Source organism: Falco punctatus (assembly GCF_963210335.1).
Source record: "Falco punctatus genome assembly, chromosome: 12".
Classification (NCBI taxonomy): Eukaryota; Metazoa; Chordata; class Aves; order Falconiformes; family Falconidae; genus Falco; species Falco punctatus.
Genome location: NC_137592.1, coordinates 27,466,253 through 27,483,223, shown reverse-complemented (window position 1 = coordinate 27,483,223; position 16,971 = coordinate 27,466,253). Strand labels below are relative to the sequence as shown.

Here is a 16,971-nt window from a genome sequence, read left to right as displayed (position 1 = left end):
ACTCTTAACCGAGAATCTCTCCTTTAGAGGATGCACAAATAAGCCAGTTAGAATGCCACAAGTACAAGCACAGCGAGATTTTAATAACACATGGATGTGGGAAATCAAAGAACCTGTTCATCATGAAAAAAAACCAACCTAAAAATAAGAATATTTCAAAACACAATCTTTATGAATTCTGAATTCTTTCAATACTGAAATATAGTTTTGTTGCATTCCTCAAACTGCTTTAGGATTTGGTATTCTCCAATACAGTGGGACTTTCAGACTTACACCAATTTACATCTGAAGAATGTGAAGCAGTGGACAGGTATTCTGAATAATGAGTTCATAGATAATGCAGGTTTTAATATAGGCAGCCCTACTTAACAGAAGATAAAAGTATAATGAGAAAAAGTGTTAACCTACATGTTTAATACATCACACTTAGGTATCCACCTCTCTTGCTGGACACAAGGTATTTTAAATATTAACATCTATTTAGAAATTATGCTGAATCGTTAAGGGAAGAAAAGCACTTTAATTACTGAATGCTTGATAACACGTAAGTAAAGCAACTACTAAGAAAGCACTTTAGCCATGCAGTTCAAAACAACAGATTGGAAGAGTGTCATATCTGGGAAGTACCACAGTCTCTACAGACAGTGTTACTTCATGACAGTTTTATGGAATAATCCCTCTATTATTTGTGGAGCTAACAATGAACACAGCTTACCCAGCACACATCTGCCATCTGCATTGCAAGACCTTCAGGAAATAAAGTAATGCCGTACCACGCTGAAACTATGTAGGATTTGGTGTTCCCTAACTAGCATGTTCTTTTTAGACTTGGATTAAGTTCACCTGTTTCTTTGGCTGCAACTGAAAGAATTTTTCTTTGCTTTAAAGTTTCTTTAAAAAAAAAAAAAAAACACTTTAAAAAAACATTGGTTCAACAAATCCCATCTGGACTCATAATGCCTGCAATTGAGAATGATAGAAGTGCAAATTCAAGTGGGAATGATGTAGTGGAAATTTAGTATAACCAAGTATATTAGTACAGATAATTTATAGATCTTTAGAAGAAGACAGAGAACAGTTAAGTGTTCAGGGTTGTTTTAACCATATAAGAAAAAGAAAAACTCCCCAAAATCTGTACCTTGCACTAAAACAAACCTAAGCTAGTTATAAGACTTTACATTTTTCATTTAAGGTAGGACAAAACTCAGACTTCACCTAAAAGATATCTAAAGCCTTTCAGCTATAGCTAGCATCACACTACTCTGCCAGCTGAACCAGTCCAGCTTTTCTGGACCTTGCAGACCTGTCAGCTACAAAGCATCAGGGTTCTGAGATAAACGTGATGTCTGAAATAACAAAAACATCTTTTCATGTCAAAAGTTCATCTAAAACAGTTGGATTCTAGAAGTAGTGCATTCTTGAAATAAGCAACATTTAACAATCCCAATGCTACCTATTAGGTCCCCTACCAGATGAAATATTATAATGGCCTTGTAGTCCCTTAAGACAGTGAAGTTTTCAACGTGGCAAATGGGTTACACTGTCTCAGTCTGTAAGCTCTGTTAAATCCTCTCCAGAATTCATCTGCTGTGCCAGCCAGTGCACAGCCACTCTTGAGGGGGGGTTTCTCCTCCTTCACATCACCAAAATTCTTTGCATCTTTGCTTTTTCTCAGTGCTCACAGGAGTAACAGGTGGTGCCTGGTGTCTGATACTGGGGTTTATGGGAGATGTCTAGTTATCTATCATTGCAATGATTTTAGCAAGTCAAACAGCTTTTTAATGTTTTATGGTTGTTGATCTCCATTTTGGCTCTCAGCTAGACATTTTCCAAATTCTCTAACTCTTACTCCTATGTATTCATATGTGGTCCTTGGTTTCCCTCAGTACCCTGATTCTTGCTTTTCCATTTCAGCTGTTAACCACTAGGTCTTTCCCTGAAAAGCTTTCACTAAATACCGATGCTCACTAGAACAAGCCTTCCCTGTCCTTTCCACTTCCAAGTATTTAAACTATATTTTAAATAGATGTATTTCACTTTAAAGAAGATTACTTAATTCTTATTTCATCAACACACTAGTTTACCTGATATATTTATTAATGTAACTGTTTCACTTTGAGGCTTGACACAATGTAGCTCCTATTTTTGAGAAATACCATTACGGTCAGTTTATTTTCTGCAATCTATAAATACCCGTTTTCTCAACTAATGTCACTGTATTCATGAGCAGTTTTTCAACCATCTAAGTACTTGTACCACGCAGCAGTAGTTAGAAGACAATTATGAAGCAGAAGAGGTTTGCAGAAGGGAAATTTCGGCTCTTCCATTATGTACCAAGGGTTTCACAAGCCATCGAGCCCTTCCATCCCTCTCCACAGCCTGAGAGGCTGAGAAGCTGTCCCGTCCTGAACCTGAGACACCATGAGTTCATTTCCTGCACGGCAGGCTGGCACGGGAATTGCCATTCCTGTGACAGGTAGTTTCCAGATGTCACCGTGCCAGAACCACAGCTCATGCTACAGATGGGCACTGGCAAAGCAGTGTTGCCAAGCTGGCACACAAACTGCCCCACACCAGCGACAGCTGTGGGGTGAGGGAGCTGGGAAAGACTGGAAAGGGTGGGAAAAACACTGTTCTTCAGGACTTCAGAAATAGATTTTTGCTTTGCTTTTTAAGCTAAAGTTACTTCTTCTGGCACAAATAGTAGAACAACAGCAGACCATTTACAGAAATCATTTGCAGGGCTTTGACAAAAAAAAAAAAATCAATTGCAGTGCTTTAACTACAAAGTCTTTTTAAAGTCAGAATTCACAATAAATACAATTAAACTATAGATAGAAGCAACAAGGAGCCCTGAAAATTCTCTTCCAGAAGTTTTGTATAATCCTAGTATTTTATGGGAAAATAATAACAATTAATTAAGCAGATACATGTAGAGAAAATGGAAAACACGTATTAAGAAAATTTGAAAAATGTTTCAAAACACCCTTGAGTCTTGGAAAGGATACAGCTACAAGCAGGAATGGTTGGAACAAAACATACTGCTACAAGAAAAAAACGTGTGTGGTTCTGGAAAGCAGGTATACCGCAGCACAGTTTAAAAGCGTGTAAAGCTGTTAAAATACCCAAACATTGCTTACAACTGCAACACTGCAATCACACAATCTTATTTGCACAACTTATTTGCTTTCCATTACCATATGAAAGACATCTAAGTTTTTGTAATTGCAAGTATTCTGATCCAAAATAGCTCTAATCCTGCTTAAGCAGAGGGGGGAAAAATCAAAATACTCTCTTTCTAGATGTAAAAGGAGTTACAGGCATTGAAACATTCACAGGTTTTTACTTCATCATGCTGTGGGATTAACATTTAAATTATTACAGCTGCAATATTCCTCACGATACAGCTCCAGCTATGCCTATCGTCATCCCGACTACATTAGCGTTATGTAAGAGGTTGAGAAACCTTCGACCATCTGTTTAGAATCAGATTTTTTAGTTTTCTGTCCAAATGTAAAAGCTATGTCTGAACATCTTCAAAGAATGCATTACTAATAACAGCATTTTTCTTCATATTTTAATAGAAGCACTAACATAATTACAACTACTGTATATTAAACAAGCGAAACCCTTGGCGAGAATGCCAGCACACGTCAGGCAGGTATACACCAGCAGTCACACCTATTTGACAAACACAGAGCAGTCTTTGCATTTACCTACAGAAGATACAGCAAAGCACTTTTACCCTAGCAGTCCAACAACAATTTTCTTCAAAAACTGAACACATGAGAACTGATTCCCCCTGCCTCCCCCGCTTCATTTCCCAAGTTTACGTTGGTTTTTAGTCTCCCATTTGCTTAGCCGCGCTCCGAAGGCCAAATGATAACCCTCATGTACCACTTTTATAATAGCGCATCTGTTGAAGTGGCTGGATCTCGAGCCGGGTGTGTGTGTGTGTGTGGGGGGGGGGGGGGGGGGGGGGGCGGGGGGCGCGTGTTTTTCTTTCTCACCAGACTCTTCAGAGCTAACAGGGTCCTGTTCTAAGCTCTCCAGCATTTCTACCCAGCTGTAGCCTTTTACAAGCTCAGGAGTCTACTTGCATTGCAAAGTAGCATTCTAGTGTAAATAAACGGACGGTACACAATAGCCTCAGTTAAACCTACATCCCAACGCTGTCTGAAAGCCCGAGTTGTTCCAGCTGTAACCTAAGAAACACCACGGCCAGACTTGAAGCAATTCAACACAACACACCCCCTTAACGCTTACCAGTCCCAGGCCGGGGAAGCTCAGCAGTCAGGAGAAAGCAGCACCCTCTGCACCCAGGTACCACCCCCCCACCTACGCGCCCGCTCTTCCCGCAGTCGCCCCAACAATGGCCCGAGCGGGGAGCGCCGAGTCGCGCCGAGCCCGGGGAGCGCCGCGCCGGTGAGCCGAGCCGAGCCCGGGGAGCGCCGCGCCGGTGAGCCGAGCCGCTGCTCTCCGCCGCCGGGGCCGCCCCTTCCCGCGGCAGGTCAGGGAGCTGGCAGCCACCCGCCGGCTCCTCCCTGCTGCTGCGGGAGCCCCGGGGCCGCTCCCCGCCCTCGGTCCCAGCCCCCCTTTCGTCTGGGCTCGGTTAAGGCCCATGTGGATACGAGAGCCGTGCTCGCAGCTTCGCCCGCCTGCGCCTCGGGGAGCTGCGGGAGCCCCGGGGGAGCTCCCCACCGTCGCACACGCTCCCGGGGAAGCGGCAGGCGGCATCACCCCGCCGCCAGCCTTTCTGAGGTGGAAAGAGCCCAGGAAGGCGGGAGGGACACTGAAAATAGCACCCGGTGTCATTTGGAGTGTTTTTCGAACTCACTTCAGTCCCCGTTAGCGCCTGCCAATGTGTTATCCATCCTTTGGTGCTCGGGCGTTTCTTAAAGTATCTCTGTGTGGCTACAACTCTCTGACACCTTTCCAACCACCACACAAAAAAAAAAAAAAAAAAAAAAAAAAAGGGCAGCAACCACCCCACCAAAAAAACCCAACCCAAACCAAAACAAAATCCGTCTTGTAAAACCAGGGCTTTTCCCCCACCAGATTTTGAGGTATTTGTACCTAAAATAACTTTTCTTGAGCGTCTTTCAGGCCTGAACACTCAAGGATCTGGTAGTCCAAAAGTAAACACCTTCACATGCTCCTCATGCCTTTTTTTTTTTTTTAAAGTCTTCATAAATACAAACTGAATTATTACAGACCATTAATGCAATTATTTGAGACCGTTAAGGCAAAAACCTGAAAACTCCATGAGCTGAGAAGATTAGCTTTGTCACTGACAAGTCAAAATGGAGAAGACAGATTGCCACATTCCAGGGATATTTAACCCCCCCGATTCCAGGGCCTCAGGAATAAAGCAGCAGGTTGTGTTTCCAAAGAGCCCAGGATTAAGGTGGGGAACACTGTACTCGTTCAGTTCACAGAGCAGCATTATGAGGAACTTTTAAAAATACTACTATGGGAAATGCTACAAGCCGGTCTCAACCTGCTCTACCAGGGTATGCTCGGGCTAGCTACTCCATCTCACATGCACACAAGCCTCATGTTTTGGGAGGTGACTCCTGGCATTTCCACAGCTGCGGTATCTCAGAGGCAAACCTCAGAACCGGCACCCTCCTGGGGCAGATCATATAAACCAGTCCCCTGCCACCCCAAAGCAGATGACAATCCACCTGGGACTGGTTTTTTAGAAGAGCTCTCTTTCCCCTCTGCTGAAATACAGGAGCTCTGATTTCAGGGTCAAGTTGAACTGCTTGAAGCAAAAGGAATTTTTCATCTAGTAGCATCTTTGCAGAGGAAAAAAAAAAAATCTTACCAAAGGCAACACTAAGGATCAGTTTCCCTCAGTGTGATCTTAGAATTACACATCCTAACTCTGGTCCTTGTTTTTATGCAAGGCAGCTCCTCCTGCTCATTGCATCTGGTCTTTAACAGGTGGTGAGAGACTGTGGTGCTTCCCCACTTCTAAGGGGAAGCTTTTCTTGGTTTTTAAACCCCTGTTCCTTGCCTTTCTAACTTAGTTTCAACTGGAAAATGTCACTGTCATCAGTTGCCCTGTCTCCACCTCCCACACAGCATCAGCATCCTATCTAGAACATCATTTCTTTAATGTCAGCTAACTGAAAACTTGCTTTCCATCCCACATAGAGCCATTGATTGTGGGCAGCTCTTACACAAGAAACTCAGATACATTCATTGAACGAGACAGCAATACTGCAAAGCTGGTAACTTCCAACTACAACCCAAAATGGAACTAGGACTACAATATGGTATTCACTTTCTGAATATCTGAAATGCATAATATATGCCCAGAAGCGTTACAAGAATAATCTCAAGGCTACTTTTCCAAAGTCACAAAACTCTATGATTTTCTGAAAAACCTATCCACTAATAAGTGTTTCTTAAATATGTAAACATTACTGTATATCAGTTCGCTGCAGATACTCTATCACTTATATTTGTTAACCACCTCGAAGAAGTAACAAGAGGCACATAGTATTTGCTCACTTCTTTGATACCTAGGAGAAAAAGCACTATAAAAATCCAAAGGATTAAAATCTACCAAAACTCTTAGATTTTATGTACAGCACAAAATAGCGTTACTGTATCTTAGGACATGAACTTACTGCAGATACTTTTTCCCCCCCAAGAATGACAGTAAAATGGATGTATAACGTATGTTCATAGGTTATGCTCTAATAAAATGATTGCTGTGCAAATTGGGTTTAAATACTGTATCATATATTTGAATTACAGACTTGTCAGTTGAATTACAGACTGCCTTTATACTATTAGAAAAGCAAACTCAGCACTGTGTGTGCTCAGAAACCTTTCCCCCATGCTATGCTCTATCCCTGCAGAGCCTTAATTGCCTGATGTTCCCCTGGCACACCGGGGTTTGGACACCTCCATCATGTACCCTTTAACATCCCCTCCTGCACTACATTCAACTTTTAATGTACTTATCCCACTGCTCATCTCCAGTGATATCAGACAAATTCTGATTTGATTTGTAAGTGATCAGGAAATATGTATAGAAAATACAGCTCTGCAGCACATGGAGTGCACACACAGGAGAACTAGGGGAAGGTGGAAAAGGATGGAAAAATTTTGATGACTTCAAGACAAATCAGGGATGTCAAATTTGATCTGTGGAAGCCTCAAGAAGATAAATGAGTAACACACCCTGCTCCATCCACCACCTGGAAATGCATATATGCAGAGAACGTGCAGGACATCTGCACGACTAATTCAGCCTGGGTTTAAGTCAATATGATCCTCAATCCACCAGGAAGTTCCATCTACCTATGGAGCTATCAAATTTGTATCATAAATAAGAAGTACTCTCAAAAGCGTCACTATGCATTAAAGAGAAAATGAGCAGAATAAAATTTGACTATTATGCCATCTTGAAGATTAATTTTTAATATTATTTTTCTTTATAGAGATTCACAGATTACTTAAAAATGTGTAATTTCAGCTTCCAAGTCCTTGAAGACTGACATGCTGCTCTGCGCAAACAAAAGTACTTCCCACGTTCTGATCGAAGAAAAATCCTTTAATCTTACAAAAATGGGTAAATCATCTCTTGTCATAACTTAAGGTAAGCAGCCTCTTTTTATCACAGAGATTTAAAAATAACATTTTTCATAATATGCTTAACAAATCAAATCAAGTAGTAGTAAAAATACTAATACAGTTCCCAGAATTTTGTGTACAATCCTTAAGAAAAAAAATATAAATACTGTTAGGATAATAACCATATTGGAGATTCAAATGAATTATAGTTTGTGTAATATATAAAAAGATAAGCCTTAAAAACTCAAGCTTGTATTTGTATTTACAAAGCACGGCTGACATACTGTGTTGTAATGCATGAATTCTCACCATTCTGTTTCTTCAAGCAAGATACAAAGAGTTGTAATTCTTGGCCATGATTCTTCCACAGACTTTCCTAAACTGATGGCATTGCCTGGTGCCTTCGAGCGCCAGCCCCTTCTGCTAGCTTTGGCTGCCTATGTTCAAGAGCTGCTATCAAGTTATCACCCTTCCAACACTGCAGGTGCAGCCATTCTCTGCACTGTTTCTTGCCTGGATGCCTACACATGCCCCTCTGAGCTTAACAGGACATGAATAACAGATTCTTCTTGTCACAGCAGTGTCTTTTAAAGAGAGAGGGGTTCAGAAGACGTTGCGGGACTGACAGTGTTGGATGTTAACAGGAGAGCTAGTGGCATTTTTGGGTGCTCTGTTGGACAAATTGATGCTGAAGGACCATGCAAGCTCTCAGGGAAAAAGGACAGAGGCTTTTGAAACCCTTGAAGGCCAGACAGAGGGCACCAGAGATGCAGTAGAAATTCTGCTGAATTGCTAATGAACCCAGCAGAAATAGAGGTTAAAACGACATAATGAGTTTTGTATATGGCACATATACTCTGCAAGTATTTTATTATAGCTACACTGAATTTTTATTACAATTCCTATCCACTTACAGAATTTCCTGACGGGTGTTTTTTTTCTAGGACACAATATTTTCTATTGCATCTTAGATGCTACAGCACAGTACTTACAGTAGGCAATTTACCAAATGCCATTTAAAACAAACAATACAGTGAAAGAAACATGGTAGGGACAACCATTTATTCACTACTTTTCATACTAAAGTATATTTTTATGCAGTGCTTGCTGAGGTAATACTGAGACAGCAGCAGCTACTTTAATTATTCGGAAGCACACAGGGCACATATTGGGATCTTCCAGATTCTAGCAGTACACGGGACACTCCAGGAGCACAGTATTAAGAAAGTTAATTGGACTCAGTCAGCTTGATCCATCAGAGATTACTAGGTATAGACTGCCACTGATTGTGTCACAACTGACAATTTTGCAGAGATATCCAAATGCCTACACGGTGCTCCCAAGTGCTCTTGAGTCCAGAAATATGAGGTAAAGACACAAACTTAGATATCTGAGACTCCAGCCACACAAACGTGAGTCGTCTGCTCCTAGACCTAAACTGAGCGTGAAAATAGAACGGCTGCGTCATAAGGCATCACCCCAAGATGGAAACTCTCAACTGGCATTTAGGAGCCTTGAAACAGACAGCGGAGTTAATTTAAAACCTGTGTTACCCATCCAGAGATGAAAGAAAATATTGTAAAAAGTAAAACCAAAACCACCCAGCAATGAAAAACCTGTACTTAGATCTGTGGGTTTATTTCTTTGAGATACAGGATGAAGGAAAGGAAGTGAATGAAATGCAAGATATTAGATGTAAAAACTTGCATCCTCTTACATTGGCATTCCTTCTATACACTTCCCCTCCCCGCCAAGGGTTTGAGTATACAAACCTTCATATAAATAAAGGTCATAACATAAGCAAAACTGATTCAGTATCATCATATACCTATGGCCAAAGTCTTAATATTTAAGTCTTCCGTTTTCAGACTGCTAGCTCCATGAGGATGAAATATTGTCTGATCAATAGATGAGGAAGTAAATTGTCTGTCCTTCTCCAGTTTCTACTCATCCAGACTTCATCACAAGATCTTTCAAAATTGACATCCTCAAGAAAGGCTGAGAACTAAGTGCACATAGAGGCTGAAAAATCTTTAAATCTTGCAAAGCAATCTTCTCCAGCACTAGTGACAAAGGAAATGTAAAGACCCAATTGCCGATCATGCTCTATTTGGTTTTTTTTTAGATAAACAAAGAACTTCTGGCTTGCAATCAGGAAATTTAACTCTACACACTACATTCAATAAAACTGAATACCAAGACATTCTTTTAATATTCTAGAAACCAGACATTTAAGGTCACATCATCGCAAATAACAAAGTCAAAGCACAGAAATAAATTTCTGGGGGCAAAGAGAGTCTTTCATTGTCCATGAATTGCCTAGAACAATGTGCTCTCAAATCCCTAGTGTAATTAAAAAGTCAGTTCAGTACATTATTGCAAACAACTACAGCAGGATTCTAAACTACTTCCTTAATTGATTTTTTTTAAAAGCTCTCAAAGTAATGCAGAGACATTTTCCAGTCTCCCCCCCACCTCTCCAAACTGAAATAAGACACTTTAGCAGTATTTCTCTAATTTTTTTCATTGAGATCCTGAGGTTTTAAACCAGGTCATGTGAAGGTTGAGTTTCATGAAATGTAAGACTGTCTTGTTTTATCTACTTACAGAACAGAAATATTAACATCAATTTAATGATTTTTTTTCAGTGAAGATCTAATAGAGATAAAACTTCTGTTTTCATGTTTCCAAATCACATGTACTCTGAATTGAAATGTGTATCTGAAGCTCCACAGTAACCCAAGTCCAACAACAGAAAAAAGTTTTGAAAAGCTATTAAATTATTAAAATTCCCCACACTGGAAGCAATTATTACTAAAATTTTTGCTAAAATAAAAAATAAAGTTGTGTTTTAATCAAGAAAAACAGGGGGAAAAAATCAGATTTAATACTCCGCAAAAATGCTGTAATATAGAAGGTTTGTAAGATAGTTTTATTAGCATCTCAAATAGTTTTCAGATGCTAATATGATCAAAACATGTTAAGTACAAATAAGTCTTAAGTACAATCTTAAGTATAAAAAAGAACTGAAGATCTATACTTTTGATTTATCTACAGCTCACTGTTTTAAAGGAATTTTTAATAGCTTGTCTTCAGTTGTAATCATTTTATTCTCTAAACAGAGCACTCCAATAATAAGTTATATTAAAATGCAGCTGCATAAACATGTTTACACAGTTACATTTTCTCATTTACATTCCTTTCTCACAGGTGTACCTTTTCCACTATGAACAAACTATCTTATGTAAGTGCACACATGTATAATGTCACTTGTAAAACTGTCCAGACTGACCAGAGGGAAAAACTAACAGAATGCTTCACCTGAATGTAAAATAAACAAGTAATATAAAAAAAGTAGTACTTCCATCACTTGTACAACACCCATATTTAAATTACAACCACCAACCTGATGTTAACAGTGAAAGTGACTACTGCAGCATAGGTTTTTTCCAAATGACAGGAGAAATGCACTTTACCAATATTGTTACAGTAACCACCATATTAACTTGTCTATAATCAAAGAAACAAAGAACTGCACTTCTCCCATCATGTGGAAGAATTCATACAACAGTCCAGAAAACATAACTACCCCGATTTCTATTTCAGCTAGAGAAGCAAAGGAAGAGTCACTTTTTCAGATTCATATTCTTAGTTCAGGAACCAGCAAAATCTTGAAATGTAAGAGATTCTTTTAAAACACTAAGATACCAATTACTTTTAAGATAGGGACCACTGTTTTGCACCCAAATTAAGGGAAACTTAAAATGCAACATCAGTATTCACTGCAACTGCATGAGTATTGCCTATAATATGTATACTATATAAAGTCATGTGCAAAATGAACATTTATGTTGCAGATATCAGAAAATTATTTTTTTGTTCATTTCATTCACTTTCACAGCTCAATAGTGGAAGGTTCTTGCTATTCATTTAAGAGTAAATTAGGTGGGAACTGTAGTTCTCAAACACTTCTACATATTGCAAAACCAACCTTCAATCTAACAAGTTGTTCTCTTGACTTAGTAACAGCATAGAAAACCCCTACTGGCTACTTAATTATTCATTTTTCTAAAGGCTTTCCAAACTTAACTGCCTAAACCTTAAAGCAAGGCATGAAAGAGCTCCCCCTGTTTTTGTGCACAGCCCACATCACACCTTCACCTTTCCTCATTAAGAAAGTGAAATAAGCACCAAAGCTAATCTTTTTTAATTCAGGAAAAAAAAAAAAAAGATCTAAGAGTTTGGAGTAAACAAGCATTGCTAGAGCCCACAGAGGAGCTTTTATTTGATGTGAGCTTTACTGACACACTAACGAAGGCCTGACAGACAAGGCAAGAGAAAATGCTATTTGAGCACAAACTCAATATTTGCTCACTAGGCTACTTGCCTGCCAGAGGGTTACCCAAACACAGCTCCTGCAATGTGAAGTCAAGTCTTTTTAGCTGCGTTTTAGCAAACAGATGTGAGCCTGGGAATTTTTCATACATTCAGATAAATCAAGAGCCAAACCTTTCAGAGCACTAACCTCTATAGCTTTAGAAGGAGATGTCAGATTTCTCTGGGATCCTCCGATTTCACACTGGTTAGACTAAATTAGTTACTGCCTATCATACACAAGTCACATCATTTCCAAACCTTTTCACTAAACTAAGTTTGATTACGTGTCTGTTTTACCTGCTACTTTAAGTCAAAAACCTTGAGACAAATCCAAACTATGAAATATCTATGTAACTTTCTTCAACATGTTTGGGGTCAGGTTTTTTTTCTAACGCTATCTCTATTCCTTTTACACTATACCCAGGGAATACAGAGGTGTATCTTCTTAAAAACCAGATTTGGTGTCTTCAGCAGAACACAGGTTCCCTAGAACCACACAGTTCTGAGCTATATTCTCCTCAGTACAAAGCTGCAACTGTATACCTTCCTGATCAATTCTTAAATCAAAAAATCCTCTGGAAAAGAACAAGGTATATAGAAATTGCATTAAATTGTATTACAAACCCAGATATATTATTTCTCTGCATGAGGTCCACATAACAAACCAAGCTTTTATATTGAAGATATCCAGTACTGACATGTCTAAGATTATGTACTTGCAGGCTATTCAAACCTGATAGTATCTCTTGAGATTTACATTCAATAAATACAGTTGGATGGCTATTTAAAGATTGAATTCAAGATCAGACTTCAATTAGATTACTTCTGTTACAGTCTTTGTGATGTATGTAGCCAATTTGGTTAGACAATGTAATTTTTTTCCAATTCCTGCAGGTTACCCATTTCTAGGAGATTCTTCAGAACAGGATTCAATTCTGTACTGGTTACATGAATTATAGTATCAGATTAACTCTCTGCATAAGAATTAAGGCATCTGAGGATCAGGTGCTGAAACGTTTTTAAGAGTACAGTTTCTTCCTGCACCCAAGATTTGAGGATCCTCAAGCACTTCAGGACTCTGAAGCAGTACGACTGACAGCAGTCTGCACAGGAAACCAGGGTATGGGAATTGAGAGAACACTAGTCACTTTTGGTCATTACGGAGTACAACTGTGGAGATATTTTTTTATATCCTGGCAAAGAAGAGTGACTGGGTATATGCCAGCAGCCCCACAGCTGTACAAAGTCAGCACCAGTAAACCACCTCCGGATCAGACACGGAGACAGGCACACAGCAGCTGCTGAAGACTTCTGGCAGCCCTGCGGCGGCAGCAGCTGCGCAGCCGGCCCGTGGCTGGGAGAAAAGTTTGGTCCCTTTGCAACTCCTTCCCTTTCAGCTCACTTAATTAGGCTGTGTACCTGTTCCAGGGCATGGGCACTGCTAATTTTAATAAAGCCAAGAAATTGGTTTACTACCAAGCCATTGAACCTTTATAGCAGTGTTCAGATATTAAAACTCGAATATTCTTTTTACAATTTTAAATCTCACTTAATAGACCAGCCTTGTTTAGTCTACAGTATTTAACAGTCACCAGCCAGATACTGTTTTAATACGAGCAACGCCTGCATAAGATACTGACCTTCCCAGCAAGAACTCAAAGCCCAATCAGCTATTGAAAGTCAAAGCGGAAAAACTGCTCCATTTGTCAGAAAATGTTAATCCTTGCATATGCCCTTTCCAAAATAACTTGTGTATAAACCTACCAGAAGAAAACACACCATCAAAAACAAAAATAAAAGCCATTTTCCCAAAGAGTTTACTTTAGAAACAAAAGTAAGATAAAAAAGTAGTCTAACCTTGAGGAAAGCATCCCAATCAATTTTGGTTGACTTTTTCTTCATGCTTGCATGACATATCCACTATTATTTTTTTCCCCTCACCGTGAACAAAAAGGTATCACTTGGATCTGGTCATACTACTCAAAGCCGAATGCCTACAAAGTTATGGCTAGGCATTAGAAAAGACTAATATCCACTAGTGTTCTGACTGCCTTTCCAGTACAACCAAATGCGAGATGTCAGGCAGTAGTTGTGCATGGCAAGTATGAACAGGTGACCCTGAGCTCCTTGGGTACTGGCATATTCTAAGCCAGGGGTGACAGCAAGCTACGCATTTCAAGGGGAAAGGGGGTGGGGAAAAAGAGAAAGGAACCTGGAATGCTCGGCCAAAGGTCAGAGGACAAGGAATTTCAAAGCTAGGCGATAATTTAAAGAGGCAAGCGCCTATCATGCAAACATGTGCTAAGATGCTCACCCACACACTTCCTCTTCATAGATTAGTTTTAATCCCAAGAAATTTTCCAAATTCCACTTACCACATACCTGCACAAGCTTGTTTGCTGGCATAAGGATGACACCCAGAACAGGCAAGAATAACCAGCAGGAGTGGGGAGATGCACTTCTTTCAGTGGCACTGATGATCTAGGTCCACTTAGGAGAATGTACACATATAATGTGCATATTATAATACATACTGCAAAAGCAATAGGCTTTAGAATCGATACTTAGCACCAAATAGAAGCAGGTTTTTGTAAAAAAAGTTTAAGAAAAAGCATGTAGTGCACAGATCATACCAAAGAGGTAAGCATGACTCAGTTTCTGGTTGTAAGTTTTCTATAAAACAAGTTATTGCTGAACCAGTTTTGAATTCTCACAAAATAACAAAGCAAAAACAAAGGGCTGTGTTTTAAATGCTCACAAACTGTGATTCCAGTCCCCTACATACAGGAATTCCTTTCATTAGGACAAGACGGAGAAGAATTCTGATTAGCATTCTAATCCAATACTAAAACATAGTTGGATATACTTGGTAAAGCCATTGAAGGCATTTTCCCAGGTTTCTTGCTTTCTTGTTGAATGACTGCACTTTTTCTTTCAGAGCTAAACAAGTCAACAGTTCAACATCATTATCTTTGATGACTTTCTTCTCAAGTGCTGCATTACTAATCTACTTGCATGGCTCCTGTAAACACTGAGCAGGAGCATCAATACTCCAGATTATCAGTCAGAGCATGACTGCAGCAGTCAGGCTTCTTGTGCATGGTGCCCATCTGAAAGATACCAGCCATCACTAGCTAGTTTGCAAAGCCACAGGTAAACATGTGAGTGACAGCAAACAAAGCTGTATTCCATTAAAATGGCATGGATGAAACACATGAGTCTGCCCTCACATGGTGGTAATTCAAGTAAAATTGTGCTGTGTATTCCTGAATTCTGCATAGTACTTAGCAAAAGCCTCATGACTTCAAAAATAAAAGAACAGCCAGGTCCTGTTAAATTTACTACGCTCACTCCCCTTACATTTAAAGATGTAAAGAAACACTTCCCTCAGGGAAGGGGGGCCCAGCTCATAATTTCTGGATTAAACCCATTACTATTAGCTGCAGAATGAAATTATTAGTGACAGGTTCACTGAATTACCTCTTTACAGAGGTCACTAGAGCTTCCTAGAAACCTAAAACTGCCATTGTAAATTTAGCTAATAACAAGTAAGTTTTTTAAACCATCAGAATCAGAGGTAAACATAATAAAGAACCTGTTTTAATACCCTAATTTAGTCATGCACTGAGGTACAATACACTTGCATTTTCTTCACTTCAAAGTTATAAACTGAGAAATACATGAGCGCTGGCATGTACCAGTATTACATCAACATTTTATATCCACAGATGTAGATGTAAGATTTGTATTGATTTTCAGTATGCTCATTTCTCTTAAAACTGTAACACAAATCAAGAATAATTTCTCTGGCAGGTACACAAACCATAGCTTGATCAGCACATTGAAAATAAGATTAAACTGACACTTAAAATAGGATTAAACAGAAGCTTTCACCACACAAAGTTCTGTTATGAAATGAATCAATTTTGCAAATATGAAGAATCTAGAAAAAAAACCACAAGAAACCACATATACAAAAATCTTACTTTAAATCAGCAGTAATAAACACAGAATGAAAGATTTGCCTAATCATTTACAAAGGACCTTAGACAGAAATTGTTCAATTCACCACTTCATAGGCTATGCTTAGTTCTGTTGAAGCTTCCAAGGCTGCTAATAAACTGTGTACTGTTTCACGTAAAATACATACACAGTCCTCCAAGTACAGCCTATGTTTCCCCCACCCCAAGGTTAAATGATCTCATCATTGGATCACAGAGTCCTGTTTCTCTTGCTCGTACTCTCCCTCACTCTGGTCCTGTAAATTTTGTGTTCCTAGTTGTATAAAGGATGACCTTGATCCCAATCTAGTAAACAGCTGCGTAGTTAAGAGTCCACTGCTTGGTAGGAAACTTAAGCCTGAAATCCTTCAGATGGATTTCAGCATAAAATCCCAAGTCTTCCGTCTTCCTTTTTTTGGAGTTATCATACAGTTGCCCAGCAATGATATCAGTGCATTGCAAGGCATTTTGAGACACGTCTTCGTTGCTGTTGCAGTGGAACTGGGACATGGGGGCATTGGTAGAAACAGCACTGGGCACTGCCTCTGCTCTGCAACACACCAGTATGCCTTGCTGCTTGGACTGCAAGGAGACTGGAGTGTTACAGCTGCTTAGACTGACCTCTCCACTCCTCCAGCATGCAATGACAGCCTTCATCCCTGTTGTCCCTCCTAAGTTCCAATCTACTTCCTAGAAGTGCTTGAAGTAACATCTGACAAATATTGATGCTCTACCCTAGCTAAAAGCAATTTGAAATCCCTGAACAGAGTAAAATAAATATCTTGAATTCTGCTAGTTCATAAGGAACTGACTGGTAAAATGATGCTATAGCTGAATTACTAGGGAAGAAATGGAAAAATCCCACAAAATCATCACGGTTTATCTTACACTAAAATAAGCATCACCTGTCACAACTGAGCCATGTTCATTAGTATTGAACAGCAACCTACTAAAGTTCTTATAGCTCCACAAGCCTTAAATAAGTTTAAAGCATGCTATG

General features: G+C 39.5%; 1 protein-coding gene across 3 annotated transcripts in view; it reads right to left on the bottom strand.

Annotated features, from left to right (window-relative positions):
- The window catches only part of DISP1 (dispatched RND transporter family member 1), a 108,063-nt gene that overhangs the window by 53,032 nt on the left and 38,060 nt on the right, over nt 1–16,971 (bottom strand). The window contains exon 1 of one of the 3 annotated variants that reach the window (XM_080408702.1): nt 4,267–4,402. The exons of the other annotated variants lie outside the window; for them this stretch is intronic. The gene's annotated coding sequence lies outside the window, so the exon portion shown is untranslated. Of the gene's footprint in view, nt 1–4,266; nt 4,403–16,971 lie in introns of those variants that run through there. 3 annotated transcript variants of the gene reach the window in all.